At 41.4% G+C, this 21,000-nt stretch overlaps 1 protein-coding gene across 3 annotated transcripts in view; it reads right to left on the bottom strand.

Annotated features, from left to right (window-relative positions):
• Window positions 1-6,386, bottom strand: part of b3gat1a (beta-1,3-glucuronyltransferase 1 (glucuronosyltransferase P) a) — an 85,963-nt gene extending 79,577 nt beyond the window's left edge. The window contains exon 1 of one of the 3 annotated variants that reach the window (XM_050074413.1): window positions 5,801-6,386. The gene's annotated coding sequence lies outside the window, so the exon portion shown is untranslated. The remainder of the gene's footprint in view (window positions 1-5,800) is intronic. The other 2 variants (XM_050074409.1, XM_050074422.1) reach the window with 2 other exon arrangements.
• Between the last annotated feature and the right edge of the window lie 14,614 nt (window positions 6,387-21,000).

The raw sequence follows: 21,000 nt of genomic DNA, 5'->3' as shown, positions 1-21,000 counted from the left end.
GTTTATGCTTTGTTAGCACTGTAATGATGACATCACACTTAAACTTAATCTTGTTGCACCGCTGTTAATTGATGAATGGAGCTGTCTGCTATGCCCAGTGTTATTTGTTCCTTCTCAGCATCTGCAGGTTAAAGTCCACCAAAGGACCACCAGCAGATGGTGGAACAATTTTGCGACCAAGATTGTTGTGGATTGAGGAGTCGAGGGAAAACTTTAACATGTCCAGATCATCACTTCTATCTTTGACTAAGCTCCTTCGTCCTTACAACGCAGGGGAATCAACCGTGAAGAGATGTTCAAAAGGTAACCTGAATTTATTATACCTCTGTATTTATAGACAGTGCCTAAATCAGGAATACTTGACCTGCTTTGCCCAATGGGCCACTTTTGCAAAATGCCAGGAAGCCAGGGGCCAGTTAACAAACTTTAATAATTAATATATAAATAATTCAACCGGATCTCTGTCGGGGGGTTCAGGTGATCTTCCCTTGGCACTTTTTTGGGGTAAACAAGCTCTATATTGATGATTTTAATGCATGCTGGCACCCTTTTCTATTCATAACAAAAAAAAAATCCCAGTGTGAATTAATTTAAATTTTATTGTAAATTAGATAATGGTCAACGGACCACCTGGCACCCTATCACCTGTGGGCTGCAAGTTGTGTATCACTGGCCTATATTTTCATTAGTATTACAAAAGGTACATCGCTGAGTGTCATAAGCAATCAAAAATAGCTCCCTCTTGGAGACACCAGCAGACACATCAATAAACAGCCCTTATATTCTCAAAATCAAACATATCTTGCTTAAAAAAAAGCCAAACAGAACAATATCCAGTCCTTTCTGAAACGCAGCACAATGTAGGAAAAAATGGCAAACAAATACTCTATTAGAATCCAGCTTGTATCACACTTCAACCACTCCATTCCTGTGATTTTAATGCACTTGATTGCAACTTGTACTGCTTCACTACTTCCAGGATAGCATCCCATCCTCCACTTATAATCCCTGGTTTTCAAACCCGATTTCCCATTTAAGTGAGTGGTGATGTCCTACATAATGATTATCTTTGGCAACCTTTGCTGAAATTGCTGAAACAAGTCAGGATGAATTCAACAGCTACAGCAGTTCGGAGGAATTGAACATCTAATTATTCTGTACTGCTGGTCACTCCAAGCTGCTCTGATGTACCTCGGGCAAACAACTGCTGTCCCTGGAAGGAGAAAAGCTGCTGGAGAGGAGGCAGAGACACTCTGCCAGCACAAGTCTGTAGAGCACAGTTTATTCTAATTCCTCTGCAGGACTTTAATGAGCCAGGATAGTGGCTGTCTTAATGGGCAGCCAGACAGATTTTAAGTGCCCCATGGAGTGTAATCCACAGAGGTACAGAACGGCACTGCTGCAAGGCCCAACAGATTGATCTTAGTTTCATTTTGCTATAACTTGGCTTCTAAGCTGTTCATTAAAAAGGGCATGTGTTTTAAGCCCCTACCTTTGGGACAACCATGGGCCATAGTCAAACCATGCCATCACATATTTTTATACAATTTAGACCTCAGTTTTTGACACCGTTATCCAGACTGACTTATATCACTGAGCAAACACCATCTTTGAAAGCAACCTTTACTTAATAACGTAGATCTCGCTTCCCTCTCATTTGGATTTTTACCATCTGAATAGAATCAAATAAGTGAAAAAAGATAAGAGTTCATTACGAACAGCTGGGCCTTGCAAGGGAATTTGCAAGCAGTGGTGGAGGACTATTAACTTCATAAATTTTTAGTACTTTAAGGGCCAATTATTCTTGCTTTTGCCTTTTCAAAACAAAGTCTCTCTTTTCTTTCTGTAACCAGGAGGAATTCTCTAAGTCTTGTTACAAGAGGACCTTTTGCTTTAAACTATGATTTTTATATTGATGCTGTAGGAAATGCAACAATGTTTGGATGCAGGTCATAAAATCTGTGTGAAAATTATTTTAACTAGTCTAGCCCCTTAATTCTAACCCCAAAAATGGTGTTATTTTTCTGTATAAAATGGGTAAAACTGAAACTTTACTCCTACTGTAACTTGGATCAAGCACATTGAATGCAACATCCTGATACTTTTGGTATGAGTCAGCCAATCTGCTCCATGCATAAGTAACAATCATTGCTTGCTGAACCGTACTTCAAAATGCTGGTTTGCCTCAAGGTACAAAAATGCTAATTAAAGAAAAGATATTTTGTTTATGTTTGCAGCAGGAAGTGTGTAATACATGCAAACTATATAACAGCAGCATCCTACACTTGACTATAACATGCAACCCAAGACTCAGACTTATTGACGTAGCCTCTAAAAGATCCGGCTGCTGCTGTGGCATCGTCACCCTTGGAAACAGTCACCATGGTTCAAATGCATGATCATAAAGATATGTTCACCCCCCTAATCATTGCACTTGTTTGAATGCGTTATATTTACTACAGTACGCTGTGAGAGCCCATGTAGCCGTGTGTGTGAATATATGCATGAACCTCTCCAGTTCTATACAAACCTAAGCACATATTGTGCTGTACACACTCAATGCTGGCCCTTGTTGAGCCTTATAGTGTATCTATTGTATGTGATAGAGGCGATGTTTTATTCTCATGTTGGCTGCTTCGCCCCTCTGTTGCCTAAGGCTGGACAGCTCCCATGACTGAATCTGCAGAGAAGTTCAGTTACCTTCAAAGAGAAACCCACAGCACAGACATCAAACATTAATGAATTTTGCCCATGTGGAGTGGGGTTCAAAAACCTGTATCTGTGGGTCCTCAGTGTAGGTAGACATGCTTTACACGCACCCACACGCTGCCCTCTGTTTCTAAACCTGCGCAGCCTTGTCAGTAGCTTTCAAAACATTTGTGCAAAGTCTAATCCCTCCGTCTTGTCAGGCGTCATGCACATTATTAAACTATGCAATGATGTGTGAAATGCTGCTGAGCTATCACTGATGAACACGTGTCCTCCACATATGGACATGCAACACCTGTGTCTCTACATCATGATGCATACATATACCTGCATTGTACAATCACATAGTGTTCCCTATTTTTATGTAAAAAAAAAAAAAAAAAAGTGCATGCCACTTTACATTAAAGCATTAAAACATTGTTTATTAAAACGTATTAATAAGCTGTTTAATGAATTTTAGTCAATAAATGTTCATGTGTGGCCGTGTAACTTGCTCTGCCCTTGTGTTTATGCGTTCCTAACATTTATTGCTTCACATTTCATTGCTTAATATAAACTGACAAGCTTCATTAATAAAGAGTTGTGAGTTCTTCCACTTGACAATAACCATTCAGCTCTCCAGTTAAAATATTATTTTGACCTTCCAGTGAGTAGAGGGTTCGATAGGGCTTCTCCTAATTGACTAAAGAGGTAAAGTACTCTAATAGCTCTATTTATGCTGGTAAAGCATATAAACTAACCACAATTGTGGATTGACAGACAGGCCAACCAAAAGTTATTTCCATTTATGAATTATAACGGTTATAACTCATGAGTAAAGCGTTAATACAAGATTTGTTAACCATCAAACAGGAAATAAATTATAATTTATGCATATGTTATCCTATAAGCATGCCTCTATTCTGGTCCACCCTGTAAATCATCAGATGCAGTGTCAGAACTGCAGCCACATCATGTGTGTATATTTCTGGCCCCCTCAGCACTTTGTATATTGTACAGCCAAGGAGAGGGGGCACCCATGAACACAGAATGAAATGACAAGCCGTCTGCTCCCATAAATGAGATCTGGATGCTATTTGCTGACATTGCCAGACTGAGCAGAACCTAAATATACACAAAGTCAGTCAGAGAGCACAGTGCTATAGAAGCATGCTAATACGCGTGTGAGGAACAGCTGGGAGCATGCACAGCTTCACTGCATGTGATTGTACTGTACATGGTTGAGAAACGGGCGCCAGGTGTTGCTGTGTATGTGGACCGTGGAATAGATGTGGCTCAGGAGATAGAGCGAGTTGTCCACTGATCGGAAGATTGGTGGCTCGATCCCCGGCTCCAGTAGGCATGTCAAAGTGTGTGCAAGATGGGCAAGATACTGAACTTTCTCCCTGTGGTTGTGAGTGCATGCAAGTGGTTACTGAGTAGCAGGTGGCACCTTGTTTGGTAGCCTCGGCCACCATGAAGTAAATGGGTGAATGTGACTCTGTAGTGTGAAAGTGCATTCACCATGAGGAGAAGTTTGGAAAGGTGGGAGCACAAATGGTTAATTCTAATGATTTTGTGTGTGTTTTATTGTATTTCCCAGTGTGGATTAATTGATACACAGGTTCAAACCCCTATACAATGTCACAACTACACTCCAAGCACTAAGGCTCACTGCGTAGATATATCAAATAGCAATTAAATGCCAATCAAATATTAACAATTCTCACCATAATGATAGCAACAATATTGCCACTGTTCTGTTTTTTTATTTTTGAAATCCCTTCTCTCAGACACAGTGTCTTGTTTGTGAAAATATGAGCTTGAGAGACAGCATATTCGCCCAATGTGCCTGATGTCATGGTGGGTGTCAGCGTTGTGTGACTGGACCAGTCAAAGCTTCCAGGAAGAGTCAGGTTGATGTTTCCTGACACATGAGTAAGGACTTAGGACAGGAGCCCAGACCTTTGGCGCTGCAACCGCACCATGCAAGATTTTCCACCAAGACGACTAACAGCAATGATCACTGCAAACATACATGTAATTAAGCACTGAACCCTGCAATATTTATATCGCCAATGCATGTTGTACATGCACCCTAGCCTGCTTTCCTCTGTTGCCCACATCACTACACTGGAGCAATATATCCTGCTTTTTCTAGTTCATGATCACAACAGCCAAAGTATGGCATCATAGTCTTATTAGTGGACAGAAACGGAAAATGTGTTGACACAGTGTACTGTTGTTTCCTCTGTCCAGGATCAGGGAGTTGCTCACGCACCTGTGCCTTACAGGATAACCACCTCTACACTACACTGCATCTTTTCACAAACAGCCAGGGTTTCCTAGCTAGGTGTCAGAAATGAGAGCGTACAGCCCACTTAACTTCGACTCAAGCTTTCCTTTTCTCAAGCCAATGCCCCTTTTTGGTTCGCTTCTGTGGACAAGTTGTTATTTTCTGACTGGAAGGTAGTGTATGGCTCCCCAGGGTCACCAGTGAAAGTGCTCTGTCAGACTTTGCTTTAGAAAACACGCACTATATTTTGTACTATCCCTCAACCCCTCCTTTTTAAAGTCTTCATATATTTTTTTCCTTCACATGATTTTTAATATGTACCATAAGGGATGAAATTCATATTTTATGTTTTTTTAAAAAGTGAATTTAATTAGCATTTCTCAGCTGAGCTCACTGAATCCAAACTCTAATTGGACCTGGTGCGGCAGCAGCTCTGCTGGTCAGTTAAAAGAAAACCTCTCCATCCTCCTCTGCTATCTCAGCGCCCAAATGCTCATCATGAGGATTATCAGCAATTCTTTTCATCAGGCCGACACTGACTCTTCTTTCTCCCCCCAGCTCACACTGCCTCTCTGCGGCATGCAACATGCATAGATTTTCCCCCTCACTTGCACCGTGCTGCTGCACACAGCGACCCAGGGACAAAGATGGCAATCTCTCCGCTGCTGTTCCAGACCTGATCAGCATGGAAATTGGTTCATCTCTATCAAGCTTATGTGCATGCTTACAAGTGCCTGTCAGATGCATATCTGACCCTGTCGACCAATCAGGCACATAGGAATAAAAAAGAGGAATATAAAGTCGTTTCATTTTTACCTCATTCAGAGACTTCAGTGTGAGACTGCTATTCCCAGCGCATGCGGCAGAAGGACTCCCATTCATTCTAGAAATCCTGTTTTTGTCCCTGCTGTGTGTTGTCCCCCCCTTCCTCTTCCTTGTCCCTTGTCGAAAGAGAGGCAGCAGTCAAAGCATCCCTTTCTTTTATTCTGCCGTGCCAGCTGACACCCGCCTTCATGCCTTGGATGATGGAGATGGGGGAAAAAAAGCAAAGAGAGGACACAAGCTCCCAGGATTTATTTTCCTCCCTTCCCCGTCTCCCTATCTCTCTCCTCTTCTTGCGCTCTCACAAGCCGAAACAGGCGCATGAAGGGGGAGACGTCAGAGTGGCAGCGATGTATGTGTTTTTTGCTCCGTGGCTCTTCACCTCTTCTTTCTCTCAGCTCAGCCTCCCTCCCTTATCCTCACTACCTCTTCTCGTATCTCTCTGTCCCTCTCTGTTTCTCTCTGTCCGCGCCTCGTTGGTTCACACAGAAGCAGGCTGCTCTGTCGTGACGGGTGACACGGCTCTACGCGTGCGGAGACATCTGTGAATGTGCTTATGTTGGGGGACTAAAGTAGCCTCTTAGCAGAGATTGAGACCACCCTCCCCTCCTCCCTTCCAGAGATGGGCTTTCTAATGGCATGTACCATTAACGCTCAGAGCAGGGTGGGCTAGGCTGCAGCACTGAAAGGAGAGAGGGGGGCAGAGAGTGAAGGAGTGGTGGAGCAGAGAAATAAGAGAGGAGGGAGATGGAGAAGAGGTGCTGAAGAAGAAGATGTGGCCAAAGACAGGGAGACAGAGAGAGAGAGTCCTGTGATGCTTGTTTTTTATTGTGTAATAATGATTAATATGCATAAGTAAATGACAAACTGTACAAGATCTACCCATCTGTGTCAGTTTCCTTTGCAGTTTGCAGACCTCACTGTATAGATCCTTCATCCCTGATAAAGACATTTAAAGACAACAGCTTGGACATGTGCAGAATCACTGTATAAGACGAGAGCATATGTTGGTTTTGGCAGCGGTGAATTATTTCTAGAAGAGCCGCAATTGTGTCACAGATAAAGCATTCCCTCATGCATGACTGGCTGCGCAATAGCACACATGCAGAAAACATATTGCGGAAATTGGGTGCAATGAGCAAAATGTTGCATGCACATAAAGACAGTCATTTTGTTCTGGATGATAAAAAGTCCACAGCATATATATCTCCTGATGCTAGTTTCAGTGATTGGCAGGGACTACTTCAGTGCCAATTCCAACCACAACATTTCCATCCCTCTTAAAAGTGCACCATCTAATTTCAGGCGTCACTGAATAAAGAGCCTGTCTGCTGTGGAGGTGAGACAGCGTCTGGTGTTAGGATAAAAAAAAACAAAAAAAACATCACCTCGGCCAGCTCACCTCCTCTGAGCCTGGAGACCAGACCCAGCTCTCCGAGGAGCTCAGCCAGGCCACAGAGATGAGAGGAGGGCCGGAACACAGAGGTGGCCCTGCTCGAGGGGACCACAGTCCTGGACATTACACCATGAAAAACCCTGAGTGTTTCCCATGCATAAAGATGAACAAACTCACCCACAGACATCTCTACACATTTGTGCTTTTAATTACATCTGATATATGAAACCTCACGGGCTATTTTTCATTTTGCCCCTACAGTCGGATGAAAAAAAAAAAAAACAGGCAGCAGCCAAGAGGGAATTGAAATCACTAAATTGCTGTTAAGAGCGCAGCCACTAATGTGCTGGTGTGCCTGTTAGCCCAGATAACCTGAAGAAAAGCCGTTAGATGTTCTTGCGACTGCGTGCTACATTTCGCTGCAAAGTGCCATGCGGTATTTTGAGCTTCTTGGACTCTCATGACTTGAGTTGCTGGATCAAAAATCATGAGAGTGTGACAAGGGCGTTCGACAGAACAATTTACTGGAAAGGAGGAGTGTCCCAGGGTGGCTTCTTTATGAGGAGTAAAAAGGAAGAAGGGGTTGTTTGAGCGTTCAGGGAGTGTTTAAAATTCCATCTGTTCAGGATGTTGTATTTGAAAAGGAGAATATTATGTATGTTTGTGTCAGCTGTCTGTATGTTTTGAAGCTAAAATCAATGCATAAAGGAAAGGCATTGCTATTGTTATTATTTTGAAGCTGTAGTGAAGCATCTAAAGGGGTCTCAGTTTAGATTTTACGCTTTTTAAATTTTCCCTCAGCATATCAAAGCTGCACTGTGTTCTTATTTCTAAATGTAAAAAGCCTCATCAGCAAAGAGCAACCAACCACCCAAAAAGCTTGTGAGCTTTAGAGATGCTGGTAGATGGAATTTATTTATTTATTTATTTTTTAACCTTCCTACAGAGCCAAGCTAGTCTGAGTGGGCGGAAGTTCGCTGCATAGATCAGCCTCTCATTGAGCGGAATGAGCCACCCGCTGAAATCCTGCCCTACCACCTCCGGTTGTGTAGCAGTTTTCAACCGTTTTCAACACGTCCTTTACTAACTTTTGCAGTGTTTGATCTTGTGGGGATGTAGCCATTTTTCTGCCATGGTTCGCGTCCTGTAGGCGATATTTTTGTGGGCGTGTTACACCAAAACCTGTTTCCCCCTGACAATATTTTTGCAAGTGCACCGTTGCTGTGGCATTGCCCAGAACGATTGTGATTGGTTGAAAGAAATACAAGCAGCCGGGGCATTTTTTTCTCCAATCTTACAGTGAGAGTCGGCCCAGCCAGACCTTTCTTTTCTTGAGAAAGGTCTGGTGAGTGAGACTAGAGCCAGGCTAGCTCTTTTCCCCTGCCTTTGTGCTATGCTAAGCTAAGTAGCAGCTGGCTAGGGAATCATACCTTACAAACACATACATATTAATTGTGTCATCTACAAGCAGCAACCTCCAGGGCTGAAAAGTTACGCCAACATGGAAGTGCCACAAACTGCAGTTCTTTGAGTGACCACTAGAGGCTGGCTCCAGATGCAAATCAATCTCCATAGACCCCCATGACAGAAGGCCCAACTACAGCAGAAATAAACATGTTTACAGCCTGGTACAAAAAACAATTTTGGTCTCTATAGCAAATTTCAACATTCATGATAACTGTACGGGGGGCGAATTTTTATATAACTCACCCGTTTACATTTTATCAAAGCGAAAAATTACGCATAAGCAGCTTCTCAGTCAGATCCAACCTTGCTCTTCCACAGCTCTACCCTCTTGTCCAAATATATACACTTCTGGCTCCAAGATGGCCACAAAAGCCAAATTCGAGGATGATGTTATGGTAGCTAAATTGATTATTTCACACAGTCTTTGACCATCTACGAGTAATTCCCTGTGCCAGAAGGTAAACAGTGTATTTCCCAAAATCTCCTTTCAGACTGTTGCCACATAACAGAAAAAAAGGTGCAGAAATTTAATTTCAGCCTCACTCCATGCTGTGTGGAGTTTCCATGCTCTTTAAAGCAGGTCAGGTGTGCTGGAGACTCCAAATGACCCATCAGAGTGAGTGTGCTCCAGTTTGTTTGATATATGAATCCTTTGAAACATGCTTGTGTAAAGGACTATAAATAAACTTGACATGACTATTCATTTGGCAACAGAGCACAATTACACACACAGTGCCTGTTTTGACCCACCGTGCAGCCCCAGAGTCAAGGTCATATGTGTTGGGTCAGTATATCAAGAATCCTTCTTGATCGTCTGATTTACGTGCAGCCGTCAATCTTTTCTTGGCACATGATGCTGTTTGTACAACTCAAGCGTGAACCAATGAGGTCTTTATATATATGTGTGTGTGTGTGTGTGTGTGTGTGTTTAAAGTATGCCATGCATGCCTTAAATCTTTCACCATGGCTGTGGGTGGTGCCTCTTTCTCGTTTGGCGTAGTATGATTTTTTTTTTTTCCCACAAGCCATCTGGCGCGTCTTTTCAGGCCTAATAAGAGGGAAACAGAAAGGCATTGGAGTTCAGCAGATGATAGAGATGGGAGCTGAGTAGGCCAGCAAACACACACACACACAGGACAAGGGCAACAGATGGAAGGGGCCCCGATATGCTGCCGGTGCTGGAGCGGGGCCCGGTGGGCAGGCCCCACTGGCCTCACTGGGGGTCCATTGATATCTAATGTTCTGACAGACTTTGAAGTGGGAAGTTGCTTCCAGAGAATGTAATTTTTCTTCTTCTGGCAAACTAGACGCACTTTTGGGATTATTACAAATATGCATTTCTTTGTTGGATGATAAGTGTAGTTATCATCTTTTCCATCCACTAAAATTCAATTTTGAAATTAAAGTATTAATCGGTCATTCCCTCTGAAACACACAACTAAAAAATGTTATCAACGTGCCAGACACAGGTTGGATTTACCTACCAGTTTAGCGACAACTATTTATTTAAGGAATGTGCTCTGAATTATTTATTTAAAGGCTACTTTTGTCTGCTATTGTGTCGTTATTTGTACATAACGTCTTCATTCAATCAATTTTCTTGTGCTGACCAAACCACCATCAGGTTTTAAGGTTTGTCCTCACATTGCACGTAAAGCACAGCTATCTATTCACATTTCAACAAGCAATCAGTCACTAAATACTCAAAAACAAGCTTTTGTTTACAACAACATCCTGCTTTTCTCTTCTGCTTTAAAGAAACTGAAAACATGCATGTTGGTTTGGAAGAAAACATCTTTCAAGTGTCCCACGTCTTGGTGCGAGGAAAATAAATACTCCCTGCAGTGTCTAAACAATTACAGCCATCATCGTTCCCTTTTGGTGAAAAATTTTGTTGTCAAAAGCTCTCTGAATTCAGTCTGAACACTTTCGCACCATTGTGTTTTTCATGTCTTGCAGGATGGCCTAGAGGCACACACTTACCAGGGAAGAGGAACGACGGAGTGAGAATGGAAAAGGGTAGTGTCAGGGCTGTGTCAGACACAGTTATGCTATTTCTCCGAGCTGCACACAAGAGAGTGCAAATATGACCAATAAAACAGTGAGTATACTCAGACTGTGGCAGCTTGTCACTGTTTTCCAAAATGTCTGACTCATATGTGTCTCCGAACCAGACACCTCTACAATAAACTCTCCCTGGTGTGGATGAATGACACTCGCTTGTATGTGATGGTTATAAAGAACATTAAACTGATACATGGGCAGGTGGCCGGCCCAATAACAGCCTGTGTTATAGCTTCCCTGCGTCTATGGCCTTGGGCTGTATCATTACTTGGAGGTGAGTGTGTTGCCAGGTGACCCCATCAGACAGTCTCCAAGACTGATAGATAGTGAAGGTGCACTGGCCCCGTTTTCCTGATAACAAATGAGTGGCCTTCCTGGAGCCAGTAGTAGAGAGCAGCTGTGGATATGACAGTAAACCTTATCATTTGACTAAAATATTAAAGAAAATAGCTGCTTTGACCTCTATATTGTGAAAAGGTTCATAAGTATCAGCGTGAAAGCAAAGTCTTAAAAGTTAAACTTTTAGACTTTTGTCCTGGGCTGAGTCTTCCTCACAGTGTTTGTCCAGACGGGTGTAGTGCATCTTTGGGCAGCTGGATGATTTTCGTCATGTTTACTTCACCGTTACGCAGGAAATTATGTCAAATGGGTGTGTGGTTCTGAGAATGGCTCTTGGCAGCATTAGCCTTGGGTGTACACCTTATACTTTGAGTGCTGACAAATTCCCTAAACACAGTGTGTCACTGAAACAAGAAAACAACAGGCGTTTTATACAAAATTTTGCAACATGGATACATTTTACACTTCATGTATAAACATTTATATGTCAGGCTTTTGTTACATGCTCCAGTCAAGATGGAAGTTAATTTCAGATCAAGACAGTGATTAGGCTACCAGCATCACTGAAAAACAAATGCAACATCAGCACTGCAGCTGAAGAGTCAGATTGCAGGTCAAGAAAATAAGACAAACAAAACAAAAGGTAGAGACATTTTTATGCCTCCACGCCAGAGGTATCCATGGCCGAAAGCAATATGTTTTCATTTTTATATTAAATTGATTATCTATTAAAACAGAATTACAACAAACAGAACATCCCACATAGCATGAGTATCACGTATTGGCTATCTCTTTGGATGGTGTTTTACTTTTTTACATTCAAAGATACAAGAGCAGAAGTGGACAGAATGGTTGTGTAAGCTGCAAACGATAGCCTGTCAGGCTAACTGGGTGCTGCATTACCCAGCATTACTTTGAAGGCCAGGAGCCATTCATACTATTACAGTATTTTTGTGGGATTTCAGGTAACATTAAAAAAGGCCCCATTCAAGACTAGGGCATCTATATCTTTATAGTGTTTCTTTACTGTGTAGGAGCAGATCCTGGATACTCCTGAGCCTTTATCATAATTTATGCTAACATTAGTGGCAGTGCCATAACGGAAACACGTGAGGCCCCCCCGCCGCTAACCCAAGTGAGCTACGTGAGCTTAGCTGACGTAGCTGATGGTGACGTAGCTAAGCCTAAAATAAGCTCTAACAAAGAAAACAGAATTGAAATATATGTTTGCTTTATTGTTACACCAATATCTACTCTGGACACACAGACACGGGCATGATTAGCGGCTATGTTCTGCCCTTGACTGGATTTGGGGAAGTATACACCATGAACAGACCTGGTTTTGGCATCGGAGACGGGGCCCTGTTCATTCCTTTGAAAGTTGCTTGGTAGCACATAAACCCAAATAAGTTCAACTTCTGCATGTAAATTTACCCAGATCTTCTGGGTCCATAGAGCAGATGTACTGGAGACTTCCACCAGAAAAGAGGCTAACTCCTCTGTATCTTGAATGGGGATAAATTGATTTAATAGATTTGCTAATAGCATCCACTGATTTACAGTCATCTCTTTCACAATGTCGGTTCATGGGATCAAGTCTTTTTGGGCCTAGTGACATCATCTGATGGACCCAGACGTGGTTTGGCAACAATTTGGCTTCAAAGCTCTGCTCCTGGGGACGTGGTTTACTCTTTAGCAAGTCCAGCTAAACTTGTTATCAGAGATTGATGGAGCTAATGCTAGCTTAACTACCTAGCTAGCAGACAAAACCTGATAGTGACAGTTGTCTCCTCAGCCAACAATATGTACCTGTGCAGTCCCTGGTTAGAAATGAGCCAGTTTTCCTAGTTCTGTCAAATTCAGTGGTTACAAGCAACAAGAACATCTGGTTCCAAAAAAGACTAAAACATATCCTCCAACACACTTATTTATAAATGATCTTTCCAAACCTTGCAGTTCATATTAAACTAAATATGATGACTTGAGCGGATTTATAAACAATCCATTTGCTGAGTAGTTTTTGCAACTGAAGCTGGATGTGCCAAACTGGAGGTTCATGAAGATCCACCCTAAAGCAAGTCATAATTGTTTAACCAGACTGAAATGAATGGAGACAATTAGAAAATAGGACTAAAATAACCCGAATCATCCTTTAATGGTTTTATTCATGGGAGAAATGTACTTTACAGTGTTTTCAAAAGCTCAGAGGGGAATGGCGGGAGGCCAAGTCTGCCCGATGAACAGCTGTCTTTGGCAACAGCAGGGAGGCTGAGGAGGGACTGTATTTACATTGAATTAGGCCATCAGTTGGACAGGGTCCTCAGCATACAAGGGACTCAGACGGATCAACAAACAGCTGTCTGACACCCGTGATTCAAGGGCAAATCCTTAGACACCTACAAATCACAGATTGACACTCCTGCATCTTTAAGAAGACTGAATTCCTGACACACTATCCAAATAAAAATACTGTATGTCTGTTATTCTTACAGTAGACTAGATATGCCCTTACATACCTGCAGAAGACTATTTCAAGCCATCATCAAGGCCAGTTACCAGGCACCAAGACTTCAAAAAATCATGTTTTAGGCGGTTGTAGCTAATTTTTTTTTGGACAAAATGACATCAGAGAAGCTGGAAAATCTCAGCTCATGATGGCTGATGACAAGTTAATAAGCTGTCGCCAATTTCCTCACCAGCAAATGTGAGTCTTTATGTTGTCTCTGTGGGAATCCATCAAATGTTCAGTGACTTTGTTAACAGTAGGTTGTAGCAGTAGTGGTTTAAATCTTTGTAGTAGAAAATATAGATTGTAGATTTTTCTACTGACTGGATTTTGCAATTAAATCTCTTAACTTTTCCTCTTAATCTGACAGCAGCAATGGTTTTGATATTAACTTTGACAAAGCAGACCTGAATAATCATTTAGGGTGGGTGATACTCTTCTTAAATAAAGAGAACATCTATTTTAGTGTCGCCAACATCTAAGTAATGAGGATGCTACTTTTGTTCTCAATGCAAAACCTTCTATCCATGCAAACAAACAAAGGTTTTAGCACATAAAGATTTGTGTCTTTGTAAATGTCAGTTGAGCATATCAGGAAAATAAGTCTATCTTTATAACTTACATTTTATCTATTTTTCTTTTTTTACTTTAAACAAGTCAAGCCTTTGAATGATTCAAAGCCACCACTAGCATATTTTGAGTAAAAGTATTTCAATTGGACAAAATGGAATCAGTAGGGGGAAAAAAAGCAAGTAATGACTGATGAAAAGCTCAGCTGTGAAAATGTTTTCTTGACCAACAAATAATTCTTTGTTTAGCAAACTAACTTCCAGTGACTGGGGTAATATTAGGTGCAGCGTAGCTTCAAATTGCTCAGTGTTAATTACTGTAAATAGATCACCGTCAGGTGTTTTAGAAAATATGTCACTTCTCCTCTCTCACCTAGGGAAAACCGGGATTTCCCTGTAAAGTAGCATTTATCCTATGTCACATCACCACTTTACATGTTTTCTAGTGGCCATGGGAACATTGTTTGAGGGTGTTTAGTCACACTTGTTGAATGGTGCACTGCACTCAGATTTGGGGATGAAAGCTGCCATTTAGCATAAAGATTGTGTTATTGTTAGTAATGGAATCTCGAGGTTAGATATTTAGCTACAACAGCCTCAATAGGTTTTTTAGAAGCCGCATTTGTTATATACTTGCGTTTGTCTCTGTGTTAAAGAAATAGCCTCTTTCACTGCCGCAAAGATGGTCTTTTCATAAAAGTGAATGTGCAGTAGAATGATGCAGATTCTTTTGAAATAAGTGCTACAAGACCAGAAAACCAAGGATGTGTTGTGACGTTGGCTTTTGTTCAAAAGGGTAGAAAACCTACAACTACCAGAATGCATTGCGCTGCACTGGACAAATAAACTGTCCTGCTGGTGGGTGAAGTAAAGCAAGCTTGTCCATTTTGACACAGGAAACAACATGGCAGCCAGCTGGTAGCAATCAATCTTGAATTACACTGAAACGGTAAGCTAAAAATGTTTCTGAAAACAGTTTATATGAGACCTAAGCAGTGCAGTAACAGAATTTAATCAGCACTGCGCAGTTTTACAGTTTGATCTCAGTTGTTTCAAAATATACAAGAGATGGCTTTGAATCTGCCTCTGTTTTTACAATACAGGAAGTCGTAGTGGCCACATCTTATTACCAAAGTCTTGTATTAAAGCCAAAGAGTGCACTAACATATGTTGTTGAAGACATTTTAGGCAGGAAATAGGCAATGCTGTAAGAGAATTTTGGTTTCTATTTTATCAGCACAGCATAGTTTTACAGAGTTTTTGGGAGAGAAAGGGGCAGGTCTCTCTCTTGTCTCAAGTTACATTCTTACAGTAAAGTTACGTAACAATATAAAGTTACAGAGGTTAGGCCTTTGACTGTTCTGAACACCCGCCTCCTGAGGGAAAGTCCCAGGGGGAAATTTTGTGTTTTGTGACCCATCCACCGCCCCCCAGCATGCCTCCTTACCATACCGCTCAGGACCACTTCCTTCTTTACTCCTGTTTTTGCATTGGTCATATGGTTGCAGCCATCCAAAATAAATGGGTTATGCACGAGTTACTGGCTCATAATTACATGGGATATACGAATTTTGGTGCATTACTTTTTGTAGGAAAAGGTAGGAACAGTGCATGAGAACAGCCTGTTGTGTGACATATGAAAATGCAGAACATTGTTAGACAGATTTGAACAGAGAGATCTGGGTGCTGGTCGGCAAAGAAGACCAAACAAAAAAACAAAGTACCCCTTTAAGTCAGACACGAGCCAGAATAATGGAGTAGATTTGGCTAGGTTTGCCAGGTTTTCAATCTCCAGTATTCAGTCCAGAAGCAGACGAGGGTAGTCTTTGATTTTTTAAGTGACTGGATGTTCCATACTGTAAGCTGAAATCACAACAAACTAAACACGGCATTTCTAACCCCGCTGACATCTTACATTGACAGCTGACTTAACCCCTCCCCTCTCTCTGACAGGTTTCTGTGCAGGTGCTCGCACTGCTTTAATACCCCCTTTGATAAATCAGACCCTATGAATCATTCACTGTGTGTGTGTAACCTCATGCCCTTCCTAAAGAATGCATTTGGTGGAGCAGACAACTCTAACTTAGTAATGAGGATGTCCTTTTTGTTCTGACTGGAAAACCTTATTAAATGGTCATATTGACGGACCGCCACTGGCTTCACTGCTGCATTGGTGAAGCGATGAACTACCACTATTTAAACAAAAATATTAACTCAACCATATACACACAAAGAAAAAAAGCATTGGACATTTTTTCTTTGCACTAGACACAAGAAACAACAAAAATATATATTTATTTATTCAATTATTCATTTATAACAGATCCCATTGTTTTTTTAAATATAGGCTGGTACCAAATGGTTGCGCTGACTCTGTGGAAGAGGACACACTCTGCAGATATAAATGGCTCATTCGAAGGTAACAGAAAAACAATGATTCCTATTTTAAGGTGATTGTAATCTAATGAAAACATAGTTATGAATATTATACACCACGTCTGCCAACAACAATTAGTCCAACTCTGTGTAAGGGAGGGTCTCCCTGGAAAAGCTACCTAGTGTTAGCGGTAGTAGGTCAATATTGCTTCAGCACAGACTGTGTTGCAAACATTTTGAGGTCCCAGATAGATCATCTAATTTATGCAACAATATTTTCTATGGGTTTTGTTTCGTGTGCATGACAGGACAATGAGTTGAATAAATAAAAAGCTAAAAAAAAGGATTTATTTTACACATCTGTATGCATTTATGTTCGTGGATATGATTGGAACAGAACACACTACACTTTGCGTCACTACACAAATACATCTTTACCTGTAACTGTGCTTGTATTTTAATGCTGCAGTCTGTGTTCATTTTGTTGAGAAAATTCCAATTTATGTGTAAGGGCTCAGAAGGTGCGGTGTCAGGTGGGGGTATATGGGACATGATCACATTGTTTGCTATCCACTGAATAGCAGATGCTGTTTCATCAGTATGCATTGGCAAATAGTTAGAGTCCAAGAAAAATGGGATCATGTTGGCCGGTAGTTTGGAAGTGGAGCTGCAAACAAGCAAAATGACTCAAAACTGAACCCAACAACGCATTTGCTGCATAAATATAGATGATCTATTCAGTGACCCCAGCTCTGCTTTCCATATCTGAAAAATCCAACACACACCACTCTGTTTTGAGAAAGCAATATCTCTTTAGTGTCGTTCACAGCATAAAAACCTCCCTCTCTAATAGATGAAGTCCACAGGCAGCACATTTCCATCTGAGTTTGTCAGCAAAGCCATGCTTTGATTTTTTTTTTCCTACATAAGTGTGATAGGCTCGACTCCTGTTGGAGAGCTGTAGGATTTTTGTAGGTGTGGAGAAAACAGATGGGCTGAAATTAATCCTCCCTATCTGTCCAACAAATGATGGAAGTTACAGCATGTGAACAGTTGTGTCCTTATGTTAGTGTTTCTGACAGCTGATCGTATTATGGAAATAATTTAAGCTTGATTTTAATCATTTTTCATAATTATTGTGGAAGGTATTTTCCATTAAGATATACCAAGGTTTTCTTGTTTTGCCATTATAAATTTATACAGTACGGTATACAGTATGCTTCAGGGAATCGGTGTCTGTATAAGATAGATTTCCTGTTCATTTAATTGTTGGATGATGTAAACAGCTTTTAGTGGTTGCTTGAGAGATAAAAGTGTGATTGCCTAATTAAGATCTTTAATTTAAGACATTTTAGTTTAGTTGCACAACTTTATGTTACAGATTAAACTAGACAGCATATCCTATATACCATACCATGTGTATTACTGTGCATGAATGTTTATCATATTCATTATTGCTAAGAGCAACAGCAGCATAGAAACAACATTCAGCCTCTGCATTTGAATTGAGCTTGCAGTTTTGCCTCGTGAGCCCACGATTTGCTTGCAAGGCAGGTTTGTTTCAAATTTATGGATGAGGTTACTGGAGTGCATTCAGAGACCTGAAGAAAGCACTGTGAGAAAATGCAGGAAGAGGAAAATCCTCAGCTACCTTGAAACCGGTGAGGTAATCAATGAAGCACCGGCTTCAAACAAACAAAGACACTCTATTTAGCACTCTCGCTTTCCGCCAACTCATGCACACACACAAACAAAATCTGAAGTATTGAATGTGGCCAGCACATTTGTTTCATCCAGAGATCAAAGCTCAACTCATTTTAATAAATGTATGGACAGATGAGGAAGTATGTGCATGCCAGTGTCTGATTAAAGGACTCTATCTGACATATGTTATTCCCCTCCAAAATCTCAACACTAATCCCCCACTGTCCCTGAATAGTTTGGGATTTGTGCAGTAATATTGCATAATGACATTGGAAGTTAGACCTACTTTCAAAATGGGTGGAACTGTGTTTGTAGGGTTTTCAGTATGAACAGAAGCAGGCAGTAACCAATTGAGAGCCTACTGTATCTTTTGGGTTGCTGGGTTGAATGCCTGGGCTAACTGGGGATATAATTGTGAGGAACACTTCCTCAGCATACACTGTGAAGCACTGATTCAAGGCTTTTAACCCCCAGCGTCTGCTGAGTGACAGCACTGTAAGATTGTGGTTGGGTGAATACAGCTCCCAGATGTACCGATGTGAATGTGTGTTAGCTGCAAATGCGTACAAGTGTGTTGCTGAATTTCTATTTTCTGTAGGCTTATTCTGATGGCAAGGATGACAAGGTTAAAGAGGTAATTCAATCCACTTTATTGACGTGAAGATCAATTGTTCAGAGGGAGATATTCATGTTTCAGCACTTAAATAAATGATGCATCTGACTGAACATTAAATACGATTCACTATTGACATCAAGCCAAGTTTCACATAAAGTAGTCTCACTCAAGACAGAGCCAGCTTGTGCTTAAAAGACAGTGTACAATTTATAGTATGCTGTTGAAGGACGATTTGATAATCATTACTTAACACACATAGCAGTCATAAATAAATTAATTCTTTGTTCACCTCCATTTTGACCTTTATCTTAGTCATGTGATCATGCATGCTCTTCCCTGCAATTTCCTGCTTCATATTCACAGCGTTACATGTAGTCAAGGTAACAATATGTCGGGGGGATGCCCAGTGCAACCACTGTCCTCCACAGTCGGCCACTCAGCAGCTCCACTGGAGTGGAGGGCTGTTTCCTGTCTAGATCAAGGGCACCTCAGCAGTACATTAAGGGAAGCTGTATTCATCTTTTTAAAGTCTTGTTTCCTGAGGTAGTCCAGGAATTTAAATCTGTTACCCTCTGATAACAAACCCGGTTTTCCAGTATGACCTCTAACTATAATGTAATGTAATGCCTGTTTCTCTCTGCTTTTAGATGAGTTAGTTTTGCGGCACAAATCAATTCCACATTTACACTTGCAGTTTGATGTCAATGGCACTTAGGGTAAACACTTAAGCTGCACCATCCCCCGAGAGGCCACGATGTACACAAAGCCTCTTACATTTTCTTTTATTAATATAGTGTTGAACAACAAGCTGCTTATTGGTAATTGTGCTGTACAGGATACTGTGTTTTTTGTGCCAGAATGCTGCAAACATGAACGTTGGATGCACAAACTGTTTGCAATGCTGCCACTATGAGTATGATTTCTACACAACATCTTGTGTTTTGGAGACATACTAACGCCACTTGTTGCAATACCATTATGCTCACTGACACATTAAACTCTCAATGGCAGATGTTTTTATTGTGAAGAATCACAGCGCGATAAGTTTATGGTTGGGGTGCTTTTGGACTGAAAGTTATCATACCATTTATTGTTAAGTGTCCTTTTTAAAGATTATTTTTTTGGGCTTTTGCCTTTAATGAACAGGACAGAGTGAAGTGGGGTAAGGGAGAGAGCAGGGGGTGACACACAGCAAATGGTTGCAAGCCGCTGCAGCGAGGCATCGCAGCACTATCCACTACGCTACCGACGCCCCAAGTGTCCTTCTTACACTCAAATATTAACGGTGGTGTAAAGAAACAAAGCACACAAGTCCTTAACTACAATTTTGCTGGACTTGTACTTTACCTCAAAGAGTATGTGACTGATTTGGCATTGCACTTCTATATCATTGTCAGACCCAGTTTGAAGGTTCTGTATGCCATATTCAGAGCATTAATATGGCAGCAAAGCACCATTACAATTCTACTCAATTCAGCAGAACTTTATTTATCCTGTAGGAAATTCACAACCAGTAACAACCAGACAACCAGTGGGTTCCCTGGGTCAGGGTTACTCACTGGGCCCAGTTTCATAATAATAGAGTGTGAAATATCCAGCCAAATATACAAATGTACAAAAAAGAAGTGTTTTCTAGGAGCAAGAGCAAAATCCAGTGCCTAATGGAATAACAACAGGAGTATGGTAGGTACAAGTGTGTATGTTTGTGTTGTAATCCAAGCTTCTCTGTGGTTTGTTGTTGTGGTAAATCGGTCCAGCCTCACATGCATGTCAGTGCATGCACGTATCTCATTGACTAGCTCATCTCACCACTTTGCACTGTGCTCATATGGTGGTTAACACTGATATTGGGATGGTCGCAGCACAAGTGTAACACCCACCCTTCGTTTCCACCCTGGTAAACACTGTTAGCTCAGTTGGTACTGTTACAATAGTTAGTCTGCCGGAGGACCCCCTATAATACACTGGGCACCTTCTCTCACTCTCTCACGCTCTCTCTCTCGCTCTCGTGTCCTATTACTGCATCTTGCTAACTCGGCCATTCTGGATGTCACTAACTCAGCTTCTTCTCCGGAGCCTTTGTGCTCCACTGTCTCTCAGGTTAACTCATATCACAGCGGTGCCTGGATAGTGTGACGTGTGTGGTTGTGCTGCTGC

This window comes from Epinephelus moara, chromosome 2 (genome assembly GCF_006386435.1).
Source record: "Epinephelus moara isolate mb chromosome 2, YSFRI_EMoa_1.0, whole genome shotgun sequence".
NCBI classification, from domain to species: Eukaryota; Metazoa; Chordata; class Actinopteri; order Perciformes; family Serranidae; genus Epinephelus; species Epinephelus moara.
This window is presented reverse-complemented; position numbering and strand designations above follow the sequence as displayed.